Below are 19659 nucleotides of genomic sequence, written 5' to 3'. Positions count from 1 at the left end.
TATAATTCCTAAACCATCCTTCATGAAACCTGCTGGAATGTGCATAGAAAAAAGGCTCCTTCAGAGTTTTCTCTCCATCTCTAGGGCGGGAATTTGGGGAGAAGTTAAGTATATCTTACTTTAAAACCAGACCACTGAGCTGATTAACAGTTCTCCTAGGTCTGGCACGAAGGATTAGATATTTATACGTCGCTGGGAACCAATCGGTTACTTAGCAACGGGACCTACAGCTTATTGTGGGATCCGAACCGCATTATATCGAGAAATGAATTTCTAATCGCCAGAAATAAATTTCTCTGATTCCACGTTGGTAGAGCGGGGAATCGGACCCGGACCCTGAGATCGGTAGTCGAGCACGTAAGCGACTCGTCCAACGAGGAACTTGGGAATCTTGGGAAAACTGAGAACCAGAAAGAGAAGAAATCGAGAGGAAAGAACAGGCAGAGACTGATGATCCGTGAAAGTTTTTCGTAGAAGATGAATATTTGCTTAATACAACTGAACAAGGAAAAACAAGAACGGGAAAGTTTAAAGCGAATAACATCCGGTTTTGATGCATCAGAGAAAAACATTTAGCAGTATTCTGAAGAACTGAAAACTGAAAAAGAAAAATATCTGAATATGTACCTTAAGGCCTTAAGGATATAGGAAAGTAGGTCAAGAGTTTTTATGAAGGGCTTATAAATTATAGTAGGATTTATTGTTTCATTGTTGCTGGTTCTTACCAGACAAGACTTTCAAAAAAAGATAAAACTTCGCATAACTAAGACGGGAAAACGCTCAGAGGGTGAAAATAAAGGAGCTATTTTAAGTATATCTTAGTTTTACCAGACCACTGAGCTGATTAACAGCTCTCCTAGGGCTGGCCCGAAGGATTAGATATTTTTACGTGACTAGGAACCAATGGTTACCTAGCAACGGGACCTACAGCTTATTGTGGGATCCGAACCGCATTGTATCGAGAAATGAATTTCTATCACCAGAAATAAATTCCTCTGGTTCAGCGTTGGCCGAGCCGAGAATCGAACTTCGGACCACCGGGTTGGTAGCCGAGCGCGAAATGCTCTCGGACAACGTGGAACTATATAGGAGCAAGGATAAAAAAAATCCTTTGTTGAAAAATGGTTTAGCTCATTTTTTGCGATAGCACTTTCAAGAAAGCGGAAGAGAAAGAAAAACGACTTTATAGATTGTTTTAAATAACTGGTATTGTCCAGCCAGGACAATGAAAGAATCCTTTGGAAAACTGCGTAAAACGAAACGTAAAATGACGCAAAGATAACGTACTACTGGACACAGAAGACGTTTGCTACTAGACAAGCCGGTTGGCACTGGTTTCATAATCCGCTCAGAGCATAGTTATCATTTTTTATTATATTATTTCACCTAAAAAGTTTACATATTTTATACGAACTCACGCAGAAAAGTAGCCATCTTGATTAAGGAAGTCCACAAAAGCTAATACCTATAGTAAAAGAAGTCAATAATCGAATAAACGATAAATGGGGCTAAAAAGCAAGATAATTATTGCTAATTGTTATTTCACTTACCCTGTGGGTATATTTCATACTGACTCAGCCTGGGGAGTCATCAACTGGATTAAGATTTCTTCCGCAACACTTAAGTACCCATAATGGAAACAGACTATAATCAATATGTAGATGGGCTTTATTATATCAATATACTTATCTTCCAATCCTATTTATATCAATATATAAATGGGGTTTAAAATAAGTATCAAAAGTTTGAGCAAGGAAGCCAGTTGCTTTCAGGTCGTCAGTTTGCACCTCTGCGAACACACTTTCACATCACGATTCCAGAGGGCGTAAGTGAAGAGTATTTCAAGTCACAAAAGGTCACACGAAGGAATGGAGTCATCAGCAAAATGCACATCACCTGGTGTTAACTGGTGATAGTGGAGACTGGTGAAAGAGCTTGAAAGGTACGTCAAAAGGAGAAAGGCAAAAACTTAGCAAGTTTTTGGATAAAAAAAAATAAGGAAGGTGAGGAAATGAATGTCATTAGGATGGTAGAAGAACTGGAGTGACTGATTTGTACTAAGGTATGTGTGGGTTGATATAGTGGATAACGAAAGGGTGAGGGAAGAGGTGTCATAACAGAAAAAGCAAGCGAGGCAGCAGGGTCTCTGCAAATACTCTGACAGGGAAGGCAATTACAATTTACGAAAAGATCGTTGAGCCAGTTCTCCTTCATGGAAATAAAGCGTGACGAACGAGCTTTGATACCACCCTGTCTGGAGTAAGACGGCAGCACCTGTCTCATAATTCCCTGTGTTCATTCGTGGCTGTGGTATGGACTTGCTAAATTAGTACCCCAGTACCCGCTGAAAAGTTTACAGAATATACGATGATATATTTAATAACTGTTAACAGATATACTATACATATGTGTATATATATATATATGTATATACATACATATATATATATATATATATAGTATATATGCATATATATATTTATGTATATATATGTATACACCTGCATATCATATATATATATATATTTATATATTTGTGTGTGTGTGTGTGTATACATGCATACATACCCACACATCTATATACATATATAACACGCTTAACTGAAACAGCACGCCAATGCAATCGAACTTCTGACAAGTACAGCAAGTGATGCTTATTATACTTTGCAAACCATTTGATTTCCATGGTAGGATTAAGCTTTGCCCAGAAATTCGAACTTGAGCGATAGAGAGAATTATATTGGTGAAATCTTCATTTGATATTCCAAACCAACAGCCTTCTTTGTTGAGCTGACATGACAGACCTTTTACTTATAATGCTTTTGAAAGAGACGTGATCATTGTATGACTTTATGACTTACCACTTGTATGACTTACAAGTGATAGTTCGAACGTTAAATTGCCCTCGACAAACTCCTCGAAATGAAATTACTCCATCGAGAGACTTCGTGGTCGATTTTATGGTTGTTTATGACAAACTGCTTTTGACAAGAGTCTTGGAGGTCTGAACGTGACCAACTGATGATATAATTAAAGGTGGAAGATTTGGTAGTTTAACATTCAACTCTCCCTCAGTAATAAAATAGATACGATTCTACAATGTTTGCCGCTATTTCTTAGCCACTTGATTATTTTCCTCTTCATACCTTTCGTTCTATCTTGATATGTTCCGTTTATCGAGATTTCTGTGATACGCTCACCTAGCTACCTTTAATTGTCTTATCTTTCTCCATCAATTATATTTTCTTTTCCCCGGCTTGTGTTTCATTAGCGTATTATTTAACATCGAATGTTAAATAATACTCTTATGTTTAGATTCCAAGTTCATGTTTTTCCTGTAAATATGATTATTTACTTTTTTTAAAAGTCAGAAGAACTATAGTGCGTCTACAACATAAATCTTCTAACAATTCTTTTTTTTAATTTTTCTATGAGCTGTCTATTCTGACAGTCATATACTTGCTTTAGTTCTGCCTTATTTCATGCAAGCTAGTCCTCATTTCCTATTCCTATCATACGAGAATATTCTTGTTTTGCCCATCTTTCCGAGTAGCTTTCTGTTTTCCTTGCTAAGTTTTGCTAGCCGTATTTTCGACATTTTCGTAATTATTTCTATCCCAGATAGCAAACAATGAGTTTATCTTCGTAACCTAATATTTTAGACAGTCGTGTTGTATATCTGACTTCTGTTTTAGACCCTACAAAGAACTTGGTCTCAGTTCTTTGAATTTCAAGAACGAAGAGTGCCGTGAAGCGACATGGGCATTAAATGGCAATCGATCACAGCCGCTTATGGTTTTTATCTCCTTTCCTTTTTTATCCTTTACTGTTCACACGAATGCTCGCTCGTGTGAAAGGTTATTGTATCAATATAACCCAATTATATTTATGGTTTCCATCGTGACGATTATCTTTGGTAATTAGTTCTTTCTTTCAGTTTTTTCTCCCCATCATTGCTGTTCCGCACAACAAATATCGTGGCGGAATTTTCTGCGGTTGGTACATTTTTATTTTTCTTTCCTTTACTGCATTGCTTTGACTAGTTTCACTAAGTTCTGTTTTTTTTTTCTTTGTGGTACTTACTAACGTAAACCGATAATGTTTTTCCCTCGTTATTCATTCATGTTACGAATTTTAATCACTTTGAATTAAAACTTTTAAGCTTACAGATAATACCTTACTACTTCTCTAATGACCTGGATCTAATCTTACAGTTTCCTGTGCTTAGTTTATTTGTCAATCCCTGCACACAAAAAACCGGCTCTTTGAGCTACTTTTGATTTGAAGTCTTGACTTTTCCTCTAAGGTTTTATCCTGGTTGTCTTTTTACTTCTGCTACAATAAACGACAGGAACAGTGACGAAAATAATGGTGCTAAACCGACGCTTCAGTATTGGAATGCTTGTTTGAAATCGCAGTTGGAGAGTCCGAGGTATTCAATAAAACCCTTCAAGAGCTCATGGGATAATTTTCCTCGTTGACAAGGATAAAATCCAGAAATAATAACACGGTAAATGAATAAAATCTTAAAACAAATTGCGGTCGCCACGTCAGTTTTGGAAATGAGTTTGAATGTTCGAGTGGGAAGGGGATTTCAAAAGAAGCCTGAAGACTACTCGATGCTAGGTACTTCTATTTGCGGTTGATTTATTGCTCTACTGAAATCAGTAGAAGGTCTCAGTAGGCAGAGTCAGCAGAAGTTGGGTGGCAATATGAATGAAATGAGTCAGTAGGTTTTGACGTGTGAATTCCTTTAAATGTACCGTTATCTTTCTATGAAGACTGAATATAATTTCACAAAAGCGAAGCTATTATAACTGGTGGTGATCGCATGTTTTTCGTGTCATGACAAAATAAAGATTCAACCGCTGGAATAAAAGATATTTGCTTTGTAAGTGGATGACACAGTATGGCAGTTGTGATAAATGACAAAAAAAAACCGCTTCGGTTCCTTCGTGTATTGACAATGACTTATTCATAGTACACGGGAAGGCGAAAGGGTGGAAGAAATCATGTTTCAAAACTTTACTTAAAAAAAAATTAGGGAGAAAAAGCTCACGCCTTTTTGACTGGGAGACTTGCCTCTGATACACGTGGGAGTAATTATGACTGTGGTCCGTCTTACAATACTCCCCAAGAAGAAGAAGAAGAAGAAGAAAAAGAAGAAGAAGAAGTATAAGAAGAAGGAAGCGGTGAGTAGAGCTGAAGAACTCTAATCATTTTTTGTGATTTGGTGGAGCTCAGCGAATCTATCCTTAGATCAAGAACGCGTACATGAATTCATTTTGAAGACAATTAGAACACCCAGAATCTAAGAGCCTCATATGTTTGAACAATCAGCTGGAAGAATATATATTATATATATATATATATATATATATATATATATATATATATATATATATATATATATATATATATATATATATATATGTATTATGTATTATATATATAGGTATATATTATATATTTCATGTATAAATTTATATAAATAAAAATGTAAATGTTCGTTTGTTCAAATTCTTAAATCTCCGAAAGTTCTTCACCGATTGCTTTGAAATTTTGACACAACATTGCATTCGAATGTATGAGTGTTTTTATGATGGGGTTTCATCCTACCTCCTCCCCTCTGAAGGGGGTGGGGGTGAGAAGGGATTCCCTCAAACGGAGCTGGCGCTACCGACCCGTAGACTTAGTTACTTTACGAATTTATCATACAAAATTCTGCATATGACTTATCATTTTGGAAAAAATACTTTAGGGTAGGGTATCATCAATGACATCAAAGGGGGTTGACAGAGAGAGAGAGAGAGAGAGACAGACAGACAGAGACAGAAACAGAGAGAGAGAGAGAGAGAGAGAGAGAATTGGTATAAGTGAGAAGAAAGAGGAAAAGAGAGTGATGGTTGGATTAAGAAAGAGAGTAAGAGAAAAGAGCTTTCTCTTATCTTTCTTTTCATATATATATATATATATATATATATATATATATATATATATATATATATATATATATATATATATATATATATATATATATATATATATATATATATATATATATATATATAAATATAAGTTATATTGGCTTTAGTGATATACCAGACACAAAATAATTTTATTTCTTGCGTTTAACAAAGTTGCTCGTGCTACGCGGCACTTTTCACTATGTGATCTATTGCCTCATTTGTGAGTTTATCTTAGTCCAACCGTAAAATCCGTCGAACCGATAGGATAGGTTATGGTAAGTTATCTTTACAGGATGATCGAGAAGAGTATTGTTAAGTCTAGTACGTATACGATGAAAGTAAAAAGTAATTAGAAGAATGGAAATCGAAGAAAATGGATGGTGAAATGAGAATGTAGTTGCACGCCATCTTTTGGTCGATTCTGAAACCTAGAAGGTCTTGTAACCATAATATTTCCTCTTGACCCGGGACAGATGTTGATAATTTTAGCCGATTGTCGCTCCTTCTTAAAAGGAGGGAAAATTATAAATTCAGTTGAAACTTAGTAGCTATAAGCTGGGTGTTCCTAGCGCGTGCTTAGTCACGGCCAACTATAGAGGATTTTCTTCCAAACATATAAAGTTGAATTCCAGTGTCCCTTATATATTATTCATATCATGCTGATATTTTCGTGTAACCTGAAGTACGATATATCATCAAGAAATGAATAAATACAATGGTTACTGGAATTCAAATCAGTATGTCTGAAAATCAAGGTACAAAAATGAGCCCTCACCCTGCTGTTTTTTGTTGGTGTATATCCTTCTTCTCTCTTAACCAAGTGCAGCCACTTCCTTTTCAGTTTTCGTCCTTAGGGAAGGAAAATGCACAAACTTTTGCATTCATATCGTAATTCCCTCGACAACGAGGCACACATCACTTGTTTGGCATTATAAAACAGTGCATAAAGTAAATATAACACGAGAAAAAATTACGTAGTGAACCAGTCTGAGGTTAGTGGAATGCTGACTCATCTTAATGATGAGGCCTGGACTGGACGATCGCCTCACATTGATGACGTAGGAAATCTTTTTTAGTTTCAGTGGTCAGGCCTCCTCTATAGGTGGCCGTGGCTTACTCCTGCTCCTGGAAACTTTAATAAGAGAAACGAGATGGAAACGTTTGTTTTTCGGGTACGCGTAATTTTGGTTTGAGTGGACCTTGATTATTAGCTTAGTGAATTTATACCGTAATACGTAAGTAGATATTGTAAGGAAAATCAATTGTTTCTTTTTATTCCACCAGATTGGACTATAACTCTACATTTTGTAGCTAAATCATTCCTGAATGAAATAAGTTCCCAGGGCGCACCCGCTCCCCTTCAAATGAGTAAAATCTTGCCAGACTTCTTTATATGTTCTTGCATACACACACACACACACATATATATATATATATATATATATATATATATATATATATATATATAGTATATATATATATATATATATATATATATATATATATATATATATATATATATATATATATATATCTGTGTGTATGCGTCTTTTTACTGTAATACAAGTGTAATATGAACTATTATAAATAGAAAAATAATCAAAAAAAAAAATTGCAGAAAATGATAAAAAATATGAATGATAAAATTATAAAATTAAGATAAAAAATTATGACAAGTAAAAAAAAAGAGAAAATGTTATCGGGAACGATTTACCTAGTAGATTCAGGCGCGTGAAAGCAAAGCCTGTTCACAGTTATACGTATATGAACGAATGACTCTGCCAAACCCGGACTCATTCAAGCTTGAACCTTCGTGGAGTAAGCATCACCTCTCTTCTCTAAAGAACGAAGGAATTCAAACCTGAAGTTCAGTAAGTTTACCTTTACTCTTTTGTTTACACTTTTCGATTTCAGAACACAGCTTGTATTGTGTTTTTTATTTCTTTTGATTCAAGGAACGAAAGAACACACAAGTTTAAATCAAGTATACTCGACATTTTTTGGATTTAAATTTTCGTCTTACAGTTAATTACATTGTCATTAAACTAATTTCATAGGTCTTGCTATAAGGAGTTGACAGGATCTCGTATCCGAATACGAACAATGTCGAAGTCTAGTGATAATTTCATTACTTTTTTCTGTAACTGAGTTCAGCTGTATTTTTATTTACCTTCACGATAATAAAACCAAAAAATTCAGTATGTATAAGTGCTTAAAATCTTTATGATGACGTGTAAAACGCAAGAAACAAAAATTGGGGAATTATGAGGGTTATGAAAATACCTGAAATATAATTTGAATTAACTCAGAAATTATTCTTGTAATCTGGAATAATCCGCTGTAATAATTTTCAATATTCCTTTTCAATATTCCTTACAGTTCACTTTCCCACTTTTTGTTATCAGAAAGTGATAATGTCCAAAAATTATATGTAAATTGTCTGTGGGTATAACGATGTTTTGCGGCCATTTGAACTAATTCAAAACAAAATGCTGCAACAAATTAAAGGGAACTTCAGTCGAAAATGTGTCCTAAGCTGATGAACTGATTAGGGACTTATTTACTAATAAAGCAAACGGATTAATTTTTTCCTGCCAGGCGTGGATGGACACTGAAGCTCTGTCATTTTGAGAACTTGCAGTTATTGTCATTCTTTACTGTCATTGGTTTAAATAACGACCTTCTTTATAATTGCCTTTGTGCTTTTTTCTTTCCTTCCGTTTGCATCCTTAGTAATTAAGAATGGGCTTTTAGTCCGACAATACTTTGTTAGTGAATGGCCCTTTAGGGGAATTTTAAATGAATGTTCGTATGTTGTGCATAATAATAATAATAATAATAATAATAATAATAATAATAATAATAATAATAATAATAATAATAATAGTAAACAAATAAATAGATAAAAATATAAGTCAAGTTTTGGGGTTAGTATTCTAGTGGCCAACATTTCTCTCGGTATCATACCGAGGGGAGCGTTCGCCACTAGAAGGATACTAACCCAATATTGGCTAATAATAATAATAATAATAATAATAATAATAATAATAATAATAATAATAATAATAAAAATCCAGAGTAGATGAGAAAGAAAGAGCAAAAAATGATAAGTATCAAGACCTGGAAATAGGAATACGAAGGATATGGGATATGTCAGTGGAAATTGTGCCCATATTCATGGAAACACTAGGCACGATACCAAGATCATTGAAAAGGAACCTGGAATAACTCGATGCCGAAGTAGCTCTAGGACTCGTGCAGAAGAGTATGCTACTAAGAACAGCACGCATAGTGAGAAAAGTGATGGACTCCTAAGGAGGCAGGATGCAACCCGGAACCACACACTTATAAAATAACCACCCTGTCGAATAGGATGACTGAGATAGAAAAAAAATGATAATAAGGGAATTCGTGCAATAATTTCTTCGTGACCTACAAACTATTGTAGTTTAAAATAAGCTTATGTAAGATCTACAAGGAAGCGTTTACTCTTAGTAAGACAAATAAAGTCACAAATCAGGTAACATTTATAAATTTTTTGTTTGATAAATATTACTTAACTTCAACTATACTATTAAACCAAATTTGGTTTCCTAATTTGCTTTAAAAAGTTTTAAATGAATAGCAAGGAAACTTTGAAGGCGACGTTCAGTGACAAAAGAAAAATTATTCAAGACGACTGATCATCGTTACCACCACAAGGCTGACTTTTAAAATATGCAAGATGACCATTATTATTATTATTATTATTATTATTATTATTATTATATTATTATTATTATTATTCATTATTATTATATTATTTTATTCTTATTATGATTATTATTATTATTATTATTATATTATATTATATATTATTATTATTATTCTTATTATTACTATTAAATTATTATTATTATTTATTATTAATTATCATTATTATTATTATTATTTTGGTCTATCATAAGTCATCCTATTCGATTGGCGGTTTTTATAGTGTGGGATTCCTGATTGCATCCTGGCCTCCTTAGGGATTCCAGGCTTTCAATTTTCTTATTATTCTTATCATTATTATTAATTATTATTATTTATTATTATTTTATTATTATTAATTATTATTATTTTATTTTATTATTTTATTATTACATTATTAGTTATTCTTTTGGTCTATCACAGTCATCATATTTGATTGGGTGGTTTTTATAGTGTGGGATTCCGGATTGCATTCTGCCTCCTTAGGAGTCCATCACTTTTATTATTATTATTATTATTATTATTATTATTATTAATTATGATTATTATTATTATTATTATTATTATTATTACAGCCAAGAAATTCCCAATGACGTGATTAAACAGTTGTATGGTAAAAATCCACAATTATTATAGAAATAAATTTCGAACACTTGGACGGCGTTCCTCCTCAGAGTTTTCGTTCAAAAGGAATCCTTTTTAACCAAAACGCTGTTATTAACTTCTGAAAATTAACGCAACTTATCTTTACAATTCTGGATTATGATTATACATTATTATTGTTATTATTATAATATCCCGTAATTTTCAACTATTATTTTGAGTACTAAAAGTCATTCTCAAATGCAGAGGTTTCACAATCTTAGATTCTCAAAAGAAAACCACAGAGCGTTTTGTTCTATGAAATCTAATGCGACAGCGATTACAGTTTCTTATAACGTCTACAGTTTACCCAACACTCATTTTATTGCAATGTAGAATAAAAATAAAAAAAAGAATGAAAAACACTGGCCACGAGTATTTTTGTGATTTTGATACAGTATTCTACCATGTTCTGCTGTCGTGCCTTTGAGGTAGCGTGAGTTCCTTGAACGACGATAAAAAAACAGTAGTTAATACTGTTTGAATGCGCTAGAAATGTTCTTCTTTTACCTTGTAACTAGACACCAAATGCAACCATAGTTATTACGGTACATCTCCATCTCTAGAAATACGGAGAGGAGCAACTGTAAGCTTGATTTTTGTCGGTATTTTTAAGGTGTGAGCCGGAGGTCCGTCCCAAAATACGGGCTAAAACCACAATATTTAAATAGGTGAGAGCTTGCGTTGGTCTGATATCTTGGCCTAACTGAAAATAAATAAAAAAGGCACTGAGAACAATGCCAGTGATAATGAGTAACTCCAAGCACTGACGAACTAACGGAGTGATTGGGTCAGGCCCGTACGTAGAGTTTTTTTATGGGGTGGGGGGGGGGGGGGGGATCGTTTTTCCCCAAATTGGACCTTTTCTTCTATAAATGTCATTGCCTTTATAGGTATATATAGGATGAAATACTTGAAAATGTTATTTTAGTTATATTAAGAAGAATAATTGGATATGCGGTCTATGTCCTGCCCGATTAGATTTTATTCAAAGTACCGACTTTGGTTAACAGAGTTTTAATTATAATGCTGAAAGTTTGCACTGAAATTCAAGAATATTTCTTCATTTTTATTGAATGATTCATTTATTATGTTAACGATAACATGCATATTACTTTACTAGTTGTTATGTTATATACTTTGACTTAAAAAAAAAAAATTATTTACTCCTTTGTAAAGTACAGTTCAATGAAAAGGATAGTCACATAAAATATGGACTGCCAGAAATTTTTTGGGGTGGTCGAATGAGTCCGGATTTCATTTAGGTTGTGATATCAAGCCATCAGTGACAATTGTTTTACAACTTTCTGAGCATACATCCTCTTCTTAGATATCTAACAGGAGAAAGGATTTTTTTTTTAAATCCCGTACAGTCTGGTACAAATGTGCGAAATTTGAAAGGAATAAGGAATTATCAATTCTATTTTCCCTTCTTTGAAGTCCCCAGCTCTTGTGATCAAGGTGATCTGACATGATTTTCTTATGTTCTATGGCTTCAACTGTTCTGAATGTCTGCATTTAACGTTAGTCAAGTTTTCTAATTGGTGCTTCTCTTTTCATATGGAAGTTAACGGTCATATTGCTTATTTCTAAGCAGAGGTGAAATTTAAAAACGCTGACAAGCTGAAATTATAACTGCCTGTTATTAAGATTGCTTTCATTACTTTCGTTTTTATTCAAAAATAGAAATAGAAAAACCGTCATGTGTTCTTCATTCTGATATTTATTTACCAAATAAGTTATAAAGGATTGTATTTATTTTGTGTCGAATAAGGAACATCAAAAGTTTTAATTGACCTTAAGAAAGGTAATAATATGTTGTAAAGAGATCCAACGGTGTATTATAGTAGATTTAGACATATCTTGACGCGTCATTTTTAATTATATTAATCTATTCATTTGTATTTTTAACTGCTCTTGCAAGCATGAAAATGAGAGCAAATCTTTTTTAATATAAGAGGCAACTGGCTATCATTTCACATATGGTCTTCATCTATCTGTAGATGAATATCTTAATTGTATTATTTTATGAATGAAATTTGTAATTTTTCTGCCTATCCTTTCCATAACAGACTGCATATCTCAGATTATCTTTAAAATTTTAATAACACATATGATTAGGGCCCAGGACTACAAACGGAGCTTAAAAGCAAGGAAGTTAAGCTATATAAGTTTGAAATCCCATAATTCCCCAACCATTTTTCTGAATGCGTAAGGAGGACTCGCCACTGGAACTCAGTCCCTCAGCAGTCATCAGGATGAAAAGTCGCGTTGGAGAGAGAGAGAGAGAGAGAGAGAGAGAGAGAGAGAGAGAGAGAGAGAGAGAGAATTGTATAAACTATAATAAACCAAAATGACTCAACCGAATTTTACCATGTCCTTTGGTGCGTTGCTCGCCAGTCTAAGCAACAACGAGAAAGCCGTCATCAGAAAAATAGAGAAGAATCTCTACAAGATTAATAGTGCTGAAGCAGCAATACTAATACATAATAATAATAATATAATAATACTCATCATAATAATATAATAATAATAAATATAATAATAATAATGATAATAATAATAATGTTCTAAGGGATCCACAATAATAAAAAATGTTAAGTGTTCGTGTATAATTTAAAAATACTTTACTACAAAGCTTTCGAACCCTTCCCTGGGTTCATCTTTATCTCCATCTTCAGCATCTGGACTGAAGATGAACCCGGGAAAGAGTTCGAAAGCTTTGGAAAGTGTTTCTAAATTATACACGAACTCTTAACATTCTTTTTTTATTATTGTGGACCCCTTACAACACTGTATGTACTCTCGGGATAGAGAGTTTTTCATAAATAAAAATAATAATCCTAGAAACGGCACACATAGTAAGAAAAGTGATGGACTCCTAAGGAGGCAGGATGCAACCCGGAACCCCACACTATAAATACCACCCAGTCAAATTGGAGGACTGTGATAGAGCAAAAAAAAAAAAAATAATAATAATAATAAAAGAACCAGTACAAAAAGAGGCACGATTCAGTGGCAAAAGCCCTACACTGGAGCCTGTGCAAGAAACACCAGTTACCTTGCAGTAATAGGTGGTACGATCACCATCCTGAAGGAGTGATAGAAAACGATCAGGCAAAGATCCTCTGGGACTAAGGTATCAGAACAGATGGGGTGATACGTGCAAATAGACCAGACGTGACGTTGATTGACAAAATCAAGAAGAAAGTATCACTCATTGATGTCGCAATACCATGGGACACCAGAGTTGAAGAGAAAGAAAGGGAAAAAATGGATAAGTATCAAGACCTGAAAATAGAAATAAGAGGAAATGGGATATGCCAGTGGAAATTGTACCCATAATCACAGGAACACTAGGCCCGATCCCAAGATCCCTGAAAAGGAATCTGGAAAAACTAGAGACTGAAGTAGCTCCAGGACTCATGCAGAAGAGTGATCCTAAAAACGGTGCACATGGTAAGAAAAGTGATGGACTCCTAAGGAGGCAGGATGCAACCCGGAACCCCACACTATAAATACCACCCAGTCGAATTGGGACTGTGATGGACAAAAAAAAAATAATAATAATAATAATAATAATAGTTAGAAGACGCTCCCCATTCCCTCGAGATAACTGTTTTAGTCAACGCGACACCAAAATGAGAAATCCTTAAAAAAAAAAAAAAAAAAAAAAAAAAAAAAAAAAAACTGACGAAACTGCCATCTTGAATTCCATATCAAATGAAATCGATGATAAAGGTATAAACTTGAATACTCCTTTAATCTGGGAACGTTAGAAACTCATCTATGAAAATGGTACTCGATCGCATGACCGAAGTCTTTGTTTCAGTGTTTCTTCCCTCATTCGTTATTCTGTCTACACAGTCGTTCGTGATGAGGAGGATTGATTTGGCTTATTCTTGTTTTTATGTTTTCATTCTCTCCTTTACCAACTCTGCCTGTGTCCTCCCCTGCAGTTCCTTGCTGAACGAGTGGTTTTCGCTCTCGGCTACCAATCCAGTGGTCCGAAGTTCGATTCTCGGCTCGGCCAACCCGGAGTCAGAGGAATTTATTTCTGGTGATAGAAATTCATTTCACAATAAGCTGTAGGTCCCGTTGCGAAATGACCAATTGGTTCCTAGCCACGTAAAAATATCTAATCCTTCGGGTAATCCTTCGGGCCAGCCCTAGAAGAGCTGTTAATCAGCTCAGTGGCCTGGTTAAACTAAGATATACTTAACTTTTTTTTGTCCTCCGCTTACAACTTCCCTCCTACCATTTCCCCAGCCTTTCTCTGTTTATCAAGGAATCCGGAGCAGTAGTGAGAACTTGGGAGCCATCTGGTGAGAGTGGTTGAAAATGTTAATTTTTTCACATCCTATAGTCTTCACATACTACATACTGTATTATAAGAGAGAGAGAGAGAGAGAGAGAGAGAGAGAGAACATACTTTACAAAATCTGAAAGAAACTAGTTTTTTTATCAACTCTTATGATACTGAAATGAATTTCACCCAGATTTTTGACCGAGTTGCTGTTTAAATGAAATTCGTTTAACTTTTTTTGCCCTGTGGGCACCCCACCCCTTCTCTATGGATAGATTCCTCGCCCCCTACCCCTGAATTTATATACGTATATATACGTACACACAATATATATATATATATATATATATATAATATATATATATATATATATATATATATATATATATAGCCAAAATCATCAGGAGGCCACTAGTCAGAGTCACACTAAGTAGATGAAGGCAGGCAGGAACACACAGGAATTTGACATTATGACATTTATTCCGACGTTTCGCAATATATTATTGCATCCTCAAGGAATTCTACAATAGATGTAAATAAAATCATTTTTTTTTTACAAAACGTTTGAAAAATTATAAAATTAAAAACAATAGTTATCTATAAGGCAGTTTAAAAGGAGACATTAAGTTAAGTTAAAACACAAATTACAAAAATAAAAAAAGTATGAAATTGAACATTAATCTACAATGATTAATTTTTAAAAAATAATAATAATAATAATAATAATAATAATAATAATAATAATAATAATAATAATAATAATAATAATAATAATAATAATAAATAACTAAAGGAAGAGTGGAGCTAACCTGCCAGAGAAAAGTCAAGAGTAAAACTAAAAGCAGAAACGAAAAGTAAACAATAACAAGCGTTAAGAACAACAACAAAGAAGATAAAAAAAAGTTGAACAGCTGAGGACTGGGTATTAAAAACCGGAACAAGTTGTTTTATTTTCCAAATCTCTAAAATATATAGGTCTTTTGAGTTGTTGACCTGTCCAATCATAGATAAATCTTTGTATTCGATGTTAGTTTTACATTGTAAAGAGTTACTTCTTATATTAGATGCATCTGGGTTTGACAGGCGACGTACCGTTCTAACCCCCCTATGAGAATCGACTCGTACACTAAGAAGACGCTTCGTGGATCCCACATAATTTCCCATATCACATTTGGGACAAGTATACTTATATACCACATTAGACGTCATCAAATGGCAGAGTCGGTCTTTTACTCTGAAAAGGGAGCCAATTGTAAGGGGTTTTTTCGGAATCATATTTACACCAACGGGATTAAAATGTTCATTGATTAAATATTTTAGTAAACCAGTGCGTAAGTTGTCGGGTTTTATGCACGGAAAAGAAAATGATGAGTAGAAATTTTCTTTGGAACGTTAAAATACAAAGGGCTGTTAGAGAACTTTTTACTGAGTAATTTCTGTATGACCTTGTTAATGATCTTGGTAGGGAAACAGTTATCATTAAAATATTTGTAGAAGAAGGTAATTTCGCTGTGGAAAAGTTGCCAGTCTGAAGTGAGTAATAGTGCCCGATGAATAAGGGTATAAACAGAATTCAACTTAAAGTTATAAAAACAAAAACTATAAAAATTGGAGCCCAGACCTGTAAACGTTTTCTTCCTAAAAATTGTGGTGTTAAAACAGTTATTATCACTAGGTACCAAAACGTCTAAAAATGGTAAACGACACTCCTGCTCCTTTTCGATAGTAAACGTGATGTTAGGAAAGACTCAGAGCGGAACTCACGCCTGAAAAGGGGAAAATTGTCGGAATAAATGTCATCATGTCAAATTCCTGTTCGTCTTTTTTTTATCTTGACTTTGTTGTTGTCCTTAACGCCTGTTATTGTTTACTTTTCGTTTCTGCTTTTAGTTTTACTCTTGACTTTTCTCTGGCAGGTTAGCTCTACTCTTCCTTTATTATTATTAAATTATTATTATTATTATTAATATTATTATTATTATTATTATTATTATTATTATTATTATCATTATTATTATTATATTTTTCTTAAATAAATCCTCGTAGATTAATGTTCAATTTCATAGTTTTTTTTATTTATGTAATTTGTGTTTTAACTTAACTTATTGTGTGTTTTAAATATGGTCTCCTTTTAAACTGACTTATAGATAACTATTTTTTTTAATTTTTTTTATTTTTTAAAAGTTTTGTAAAAATAATCTTATTTGCATCTATTGTACAATTCCTTGAAGATGTAACAATGTATTGCGAAACGTCGGAATAAATGACATTAAGTCGAATTCCTGTGTACCTGCCTGCCTTCATCTACTTAGTATATATATATATATATATATATATATATATATATATATATATATATATATATATATATATATATTTACACGACACACACACACACACACACATATATATATATTATATATATAAGATATATATATATTTTATATATAGATAATATATATAATTATATATAATATTATAATATATATAATGAAAAACAACAATAATCTTATCATTATTATAATAATCAAAGACAATTCACAATCAAGATTTTAAATGAAAATTGACTTACGTTTTAAATTTATGGCATGTTTTGAGATAATAATTAGAAAACATATGGAAGCAGTGATAATTTTTTGGCAATTTTGCAGTTAACATCACAACTAAAAAAAAAATAATAATGGGCACCATCTGGCAACCTTCCGTGAGCCCCCCTTGGAAGCTTCTTGAGGCCCCTTGGGGGGAGCGGCGTGCTCCCCAGTTCAAGAAATCCTACTTTTACTGTACCTCCGTTCATATTCTCCTTGTTCCATCTTACTTTCCACCCTCTCCTAACAATTGATTTATAATGCAACTGCAAGGTTTTCTTCCTGCTACAACTTTCAAACCTTTTACTCTCAATTTCTGTCTCAGCGCCGAATGACCTCATAGGTCTCAGTGCTTGGCCTTTGACCTAAATACAATATTCAACTCATTTCTAAGGGAAATAAAAACCGGCCATTAAAATATTTTTGGTGTTCAACTACTAGACAGATGGAATTACTCTGGAATTATAGAGACTAAATTCCGAAAAACAATACCTTAAACGCGGTTTCCTGACTAGGATAATAAAATTTTTTGTCTAAACTCTTCAGCACGCCACTGCAGTGACGTGGGCTGTGAACCAATGAGACTCCCGTTTCCTCCAGCCTGGTTCTATTGTATGAGCGATTCAAAGTGAATGTTATGAAAAGAATAAAAGTTACAGCAGTAAGAAAGCGTGTGGAAATATGACCAATAATGACGATTTAATTCCAGGCTTAATGTAGATCTAAACTTAAAAATAGGCCTAATCATAACCCTCAGTAGGACAATAGAGTAACATAGAGTCTTGAGAATATGCTGCATACGAATCGATCGAGAGGTATTCTGTATTAACAGGCATTAAGCAGTCCTGTAGTTTTGTTTGAAGAGATACATTTTTTCAATATTTTTTTTAACCTCGGATTACGTTGGCGTTAATTACTAGGGATCTGCATCCGTTTGAGACACGTTTCAGAAAACTAAGTAAATATAAGAAATATATATAATATTTTATAAATAAATATTATGTATATTTATATATATATACGTATATATAATATATATTTATAAACATATATATATATATATATATATATATTTATAAACATATATATATATATATATATATATATATATATATATATATATATATATATATATATATATATATATATATAACCACGGGGCAAGGGCGAACTCAGCGCACAAGACATTCACATCCAGATCAAGGGCAAGAATTCAGAAGCAGATGACACAGTATCCATTTATTCCAAACTTTCATAATTCATAATCACATCATCAGGGATATCTAAAACAATAGACTACAATATATTAATGTATTGTATTCTATTGTTGTAGATATCACTGATGATGTGATTATGAATCATGAAAGCTTGGAATAAATGGATACTGTGTCATCTGCTTCTGAATTCCTGCCCTTGATCTGATCTGGATGTGTGTGCGTGTGTGTGTGTGCATATATATATATATATATATATATATATATATATATATATATATATATATATATATATATATATATATATATATATATATATATATATATATATATATATATATATATATATAGTATATATATATATATATATATATATATATATATATATATATATATAATATATACAAATCGGAGTATCGTTGACAAAACATAAAGGACTCCCAGTCTGAGAAACATGCTTTGTTATGAAACGATTCATGTTGCTTCAACACATCATCAGTCTGAAAGAAGGGAGTTTTTTTGTAATAAATTACAAGGTAAAATCACACATTTTTCAGCTGATATTCGAGATAATTTGCCATTTTATCTTGTAATTCATTATAAAAAAACCTTTAATTTTGCAGACTGACGATGTATTGAAGCAACATGAAACTTTCATAATAAAGCATATTTCTCAGACTATTGTCTTCCTGGGACTCGTGAATGTTATATATATATACATATATATATATATATATATTATAGTTATATATTATATATATATGTATAAAACATAATATATATATATTATAATATATTATATGTATATATATTATATATATAACTATATATATATATATATATATATAATATATATATATATATATATATATATATGACATATATATAATATATATATCATATATATATATATATATATATATATAATATCAGGTAGAAATATTATATGTATTATATATAATACTACTTTAAATATATATATAATATATAATATACAATATATATTATATATATATATATATATATATATATATATATACATATATATGTATGTATACATATATAAATATATATATATATATATATATATATATTACTATAATATGATACATATATATAAAGACTAATATATTATATTATATAATATATATATATTATAACTAATGCTTAATATTAATATATAAATATATGTATATATATATATATAA

This window comes from Macrobrachium nipponense, chromosome 9 (assembly GCF_015104395.2).
Source record: "Macrobrachium nipponense isolate FS-2020 chromosome 9, ASM1510439v2, whole genome shotgun sequence".
Lineage (NCBI taxonomy): Eukaryota > Metazoa > Arthropoda > Malacostraca > Decapoda > Palaemonidae > Macrobrachium > Macrobrachium nipponense.
This window is presented reverse-complemented; position numbering follows the sequence as displayed.